Source organism: Oryctolagus cuniculus, chromosome 20 (genome assembly GCF_964237555.1).
Source record: "Oryctolagus cuniculus chromosome 20, mOryCun1.1, whole genome shotgun sequence".
NCBI classification, from domain to species: domain Eukaryota; kingdom Metazoa; phylum Chordata; class Mammalia; order Lagomorpha; family Leporidae; genus Oryctolagus; species Oryctolagus cuniculus.
Genome location: NC_091451.1, coordinates 31,896 through 37,500, shown reverse-complemented (window position 1 = coordinate 37,500; position 5,605 = coordinate 31,896).

The window sequence follows — 5,605 nt, the reverse complement described above, 5'->3', positions numbered from 1 at the left end:
CGGAGAAGCACCGCGACCCCGAGGGAACGCTCCCCCCAGGGGCGACCACGCGGGCCGAGGGGGAAGAGAGGGCTGGGCCCAGCCCAACACACGTGCCGACCGCCGCCCGACAACGGCCAGTCGCAGCCCGGGGTGGCGAGCAGGGGAAGCTGAGAGCTGCCCACTCGCGCCACAGCCCCAGGGACGCGCAGGACGGACCACGCGCGCCCCCGCCAAGCCCCGGCCGACAAGGCAACACACGGAGAGTGACGCGGGAGGCACGCGCGCACACGGGCACGCGCGCCGGTCCCCAACACGAAGAGCGAGCGACGGACCGCCAGCCCGGCCCGGCGGGACCCTCCCCCGACACGGAGGGGGGAGGCGCGGGCCGCGGCCATTAGGGCCGAAAGAGCAGCGCCCCGGTCCCCACCGCGGGGACCGGCAGACCCACCAGCACGCCTACGCTTCCCCCCAACAGAAGGGGCAAACGGGGCACACGGGTGGGGTACGCCACCCAACGCACTCAGCACAGGAGGGACGGCGGCCGGGGGATAACGGTACCCCGTCAGAAGGCACGCCCCTCTCTCGGATCGCTAGAGAAGGCATTCCTCACCGAAGGTGGGCCACACCCCACCCCAACTGCCCCCCCCCGCCGGGCCGGCAGGAGGCAAGCCGAGGGAGCACCACCCGAGAGACCGATCAATCGGGCGAGGGGGTCTGCGGTATAGGGAAGAAACGGCACCTCGAGCATCCGCGGCCAGGGCAAGGGCAGGCTGGGCGCATTACCAATCCCATTCGCCACAGCCCTCCCAGCCCCCGCACTCGTCCAGCCAGACCGGACCACACCGCGACCGCTCAACACACCTGGCACACACCACCCCACGGGGGCAGGGTGGCAAGCGCGCAGGCATGCGCCCACCAAGCCGATACCCCACACACACGTGGGGACGACGGCACGACACCGGCAGCCTCCCTCCAAGCGAGGCGAAGCGCACACGTGTCTCCTTCTCTTACCGCCTCGACCCCCCCAAGACTCCCAAGGGGCACAGGCAGCAGCCAGAGGCAGCCGCAGCAGCGACACCCGGGAGAGGGCGCTGGGGGGACAGGAGCAACACCACCACTCGGCTTCAGGCACCTGAGGCACAACCTGGACCACGCCAGGGGCACCGCACAGGCTCGCGCAGAGGCAAGGCTCCGCAGCCACAGAGCCCACGACAGGGCGACGGCGAGGGATGCCCGCCACGTCAGAGGACCCCGACCCCCCCCGCGCGCAAAAGCACGGGGACAGCAGAGGCCGGGCCGGTTTCCGCACCCCTGCCACCCACACACCACCCGCAGGTGGGGAAGGCAGAACGAGGGGCCCGCAGGCCAGAACGAGAGGCTCAGCAGCGTTCACCATGAACGGCTGTCCCTCATCTGGAGCGGCTTAGGTCCGGCCCAGGAGAGCGCCACAGCACCACATCGGTCACAGTCAGGTCTAGGCTTTAACACGTGGAGCGAGGGCGGGGGGACACGACCCGGCGAGGACAGCCACCAGAGGGGCCCGCTGCAGCCTCACCAGCCCCCGCCTCTCACTGCAGGCGGTAGACAACCCCAACGGAGAACGCCTGACACGCACACGTGGCATGAAGCCACCCCTCATCGAGGGCCTTTCAAGTCAGAGGGTTGTCACAACCACCACGCGATCGGCTCACCAGCGGCAGAGAGCGCACGCGGGTAGAGGACCCGACGCCCGCCTCACCCCACCGCCCTCGGGCACCATAGGCCGGAGGTGGCATCACCGTCGCGGGACAACCAGAACGAACGCACACAAGCCACCGCGCGAGCCCAAGCAGGTGGCTCTCAGAAAGGAGCACGGTCGAGCACCAGCCCACTGGAAGCCCACTTTGTCCCCGTGTCCCCAACGCACGTCCGGAGTCCCCTCCCTGGCGACAGTCACCAGAGAACAGCGTGTCAGCACCTACCTGCAGGTCCAAAACCACAACTCCAAGTATAAAAATGTCCACGCGAGAGGACACAGGGCTGATGCACTGGACACAGCCACCTCTGAGCTTGGGGACCCGGTCACTTGTCCCCAAAATGCCACCCATCTCTGTTAGAGGACACTCCTCTGGCCACCTGGTCGACCTGGGGTGGGGGAGGGGACTAGGGCCATGAGCAGGCCACCACCCCACACATGGCAGGCAGCCCCATCCAGGCGAACTCACACACGGGCTGCAGCGGACCGGCCTCTGGCCCTCAGAAGGCAACCCAGGGGCCGGCGCCGTGGCTCAATAGGCTAATCCTCCGCCTTGCGGTGCCGGCACACCAGGTTCTAGTCCCGGTCGGGATGCCGGATTCTGTCCCAGTTGCCCCTCTTCCAGGCCAGCTCTCTGCTGTGGCCAGGGAGTGCAGTGGAGGATGGCCCAAGTGCTTGGGCCCTGCACCCCACGGGAGACCAGGAGAAGCACCTGGTTCCTGCCATCGGATCAGCGCGGTGTGTCGGCCGCAGTGCACTGGCCGTGGCGGCCATTGGATGGTGAACCAACGGCAACGGAAGACCTTTCTCTCTGTCTCTCTCACTGTCCACTCTGCCTGTCAAAAAAAAAAAAAAAAAAAGGCAACCCAGGACCTTCGATCGCTCCCTGAAGGGAGATTTTGGAAAGGGAAAAAAAAAAAAAAAAATCCAGACCTTCCTTAGTGGCAAGTAGCAAATAATTAGGGTTAGGCCCAAGTGCAGAAGGACTTCGAAGAAAGAAAAGGAAAAACAAAATCCCAAGCCTGTATGGCCAAGGCACCCTTCCCTCTGCCACCCACAGATCGACATCCCCGGTCGGTCCCCATAGGTGGTGGCGGTGGTGGCAGCAGCACTACCAGTACGTAGTGTGACAGGGTGTGCTGGTCGACCCGCCAACAGTAGCGCCACCCCAGTCTAGCCACGTTCAGGCGCGAGGCGACGCCCGCCTCCCTCCACAACCTTTGCCTGCTCACTTGCCATCCTCCAGGCCCAATCTCTGACCAATACATCAGGTCCCCAGGTCCCAGCAGGGCAGGGACAGTCCTTCCTGCAGCTTAGGGACTTCGTCACACTCTGTCTCGGGCTCCTCGGCCACTTGTCATCCCTTGTCGGCTCCGGAGCCTGCGACAGCCATATCAAGGCAGCCACCAGGTGGAGTCCGACAACCGACACCGAGGAACCAAGGGACAGCCAGCTGGATGCATCCAGGCGGCAGGGGGACGACATCGTAGCTCAGAACGTGTTTCTCGGCTGCCCGGGGGCAGAGAGTGTGTGGAGGGGGTCGGGGGCAGGTGTCTGCACAACCACAAAGGCTGTGGGGCATAGGTGCCCACACAGCCGAGGGTTGGGACTCAGCAGACTCTGGGAATCTCAGAGCATGAAGTGCCTCCCGAAGACGGGTCTGGCCTCGCCTGGCTCCGGGGAGTCAGCCTGTCAGACCCCCAGGGCTGTCCTGGCCGCGAGGAGCATCTTCTCGTGGCTCATGGGGTGTGTGTGGGGAGGGAGAGGGGGGCATCGGGAAGGAGGCTCATCCTCTGGCAGCACACCATCTGTGGCAGAGGCCATCCATGGGCTTCACTATTGCCTGGGCACGTGGGGGTGCACTCCACAGATCACTGTTTACACAGAAGTTTAAAAAAATGGGGGGGGGGGAGTGCAGTGTGTCATATTCTTATTTTTTGTATCTATGAACTACATAGAACCTCTTCTCTTTGTATTGATATCACATTCACATAAGAATTAAAAAGTCCACTTGGCCACCCAAAGGTGAAGGAAGGAAAGGAAAGGAAAGAAAAGGAAGAAGAAAAGACGAGAGAGCAGCAGAGAGAATTAAAAAGAGGGGAAAACATTGAAAGAACACTAGGGAGAGAGAAACAGAAAGAGTGAAAGTAAAAAAAAAAAAAGTTGGAGAAAGAAGAAAAAAAAGGAGGACCGAACAGAAAGACAAAAACTAAGAAGAGAGAAAGAAAACGTAAAAGATGGGGGAAAGAAGGAATGGAAGTTTAGAAAGAAAACCGTGAGGACGTGAGGACACGACAAAGAGAGGAAACACATGAGGGAAGGTAGGAGACAAAAAATGAAACCAAAATAAGGAAGAGAGGAGAAAGCATGAAAATTTAAAAAGACGAGAGAGAGAGAGAGAGAGAGAGCAAGTGGGGAGAAAAAATAAGAAAGGACAAAGAATATCAAGTCAAGGGGGGAGTGAGAAATAAAGTCGGAAGAAAGAGAAAGAAGCTAGAAGGAGACGGACAGACACACGGACGAGCGGGAAACAGCACGAGAGCAAGAGACAACAGGGAATAAACTGAGAAAGAGAACATAAAAGAAAGGAAAAAGAACGAGAGGGAGGGGGAGGGAGGGAGGAAGGGAGGGAGGGAGGGAGGGAGGAAGGAAGGAAGGAAGAGAAAGAAAGAAAGAAAGAAAGAAAGAAAGAAAGAAAGAAAGAAAGAAAGAAAGAAAGAAAGATGCGAACGGTAACCCACAGGGGACTCAGATCACCCAGGGTGGCGCCCAAGGACCCGAGAGCCCATCCCCAGTCACGGCCCGCTCCCCGCACCCGGCCAGCTTCCCACCCCTCTCGCGGCAGCTGCGGCGGCGGCGGCAGCGCCCCAGCCCAGAGAAAAATGCCCCCCCCCGCCCCCACAGCAGAAAGCTCGCCTATGCTCCACACCGCGCATGTGCTAAACAGGCCCCCAACCACTGCGCAGCCTCCACCCCGAAGTCTCGCGATACTCAGGACGCTCTATTTAGACGCCAGCGCCATTTTGGCTTTCACCAGCCACCGTGCCCGATCTGATACTGTGGTCGCTAGGTGGCGCGCGAGGATCGCCGTAGAGAGATTTGGTTCTCTCGGCGGGGGTAGGTGGGTGGGGAGGAAGGGGGAGATGAAGGGCAGGGCAGAGGAGGCTGAGGGAGGAAGGTGAATGAGGAATGACACTGGGTCCCAGGCCCGTGGGTCAGCTCCAGATTCCCCCCACACACACACACACACCCTTGGGCCATATTTCTCCAGGCCTGGCTCTCCAGAAATCTCAGCCAATGATGAGAGGGAGGGCTTCCCGGGAGCTGGGAGCTGGGCCAGACAGGAACACAGGCACACACTCACAGTCACACTCACACACTCACTTTCTTCAATGCAATCACTGTCTCCAGCCGGGACGGCCCTCCCTAGGTAGTACTGTTATAAAGGATGGCCCAGTATCTCCTCGCTGTGTGTCTCCTTCCACCACCAGGAGTTGGAAGGAAATGTGAAGGGTCACCACTGGAAGACCGGGAGGCAGGGTGGAAGCACAACAAACCTGCCCAGCTTTGTAAAGAGAAGGATAGAGAGAGAGGGGAGGGAGGAGAGGTAGGAGAGGTGGGGGGAGAGAGAGAGAGGGAGAGAGAGGGAGGGAGGGAGGGAGGGAGGGAGGGAGGGAGATATCTTCACTTCCCAAATGCCCACAGCAGCTGAGGCTGGGCTAGGCCAAAGCCAGCAGCCAGGAGCTCCATCTGGGCCACCCTTGTGGGTGACAAGGACACAACTGCTTGGCCCATCTCCCACTGACGTTGTCTTTAACATGTTGTGCTACAATGCTGCCTAGCTCCCACTAGCTAACTTTAAATTTCTGTCTTTTTTTTTTTTTTGAC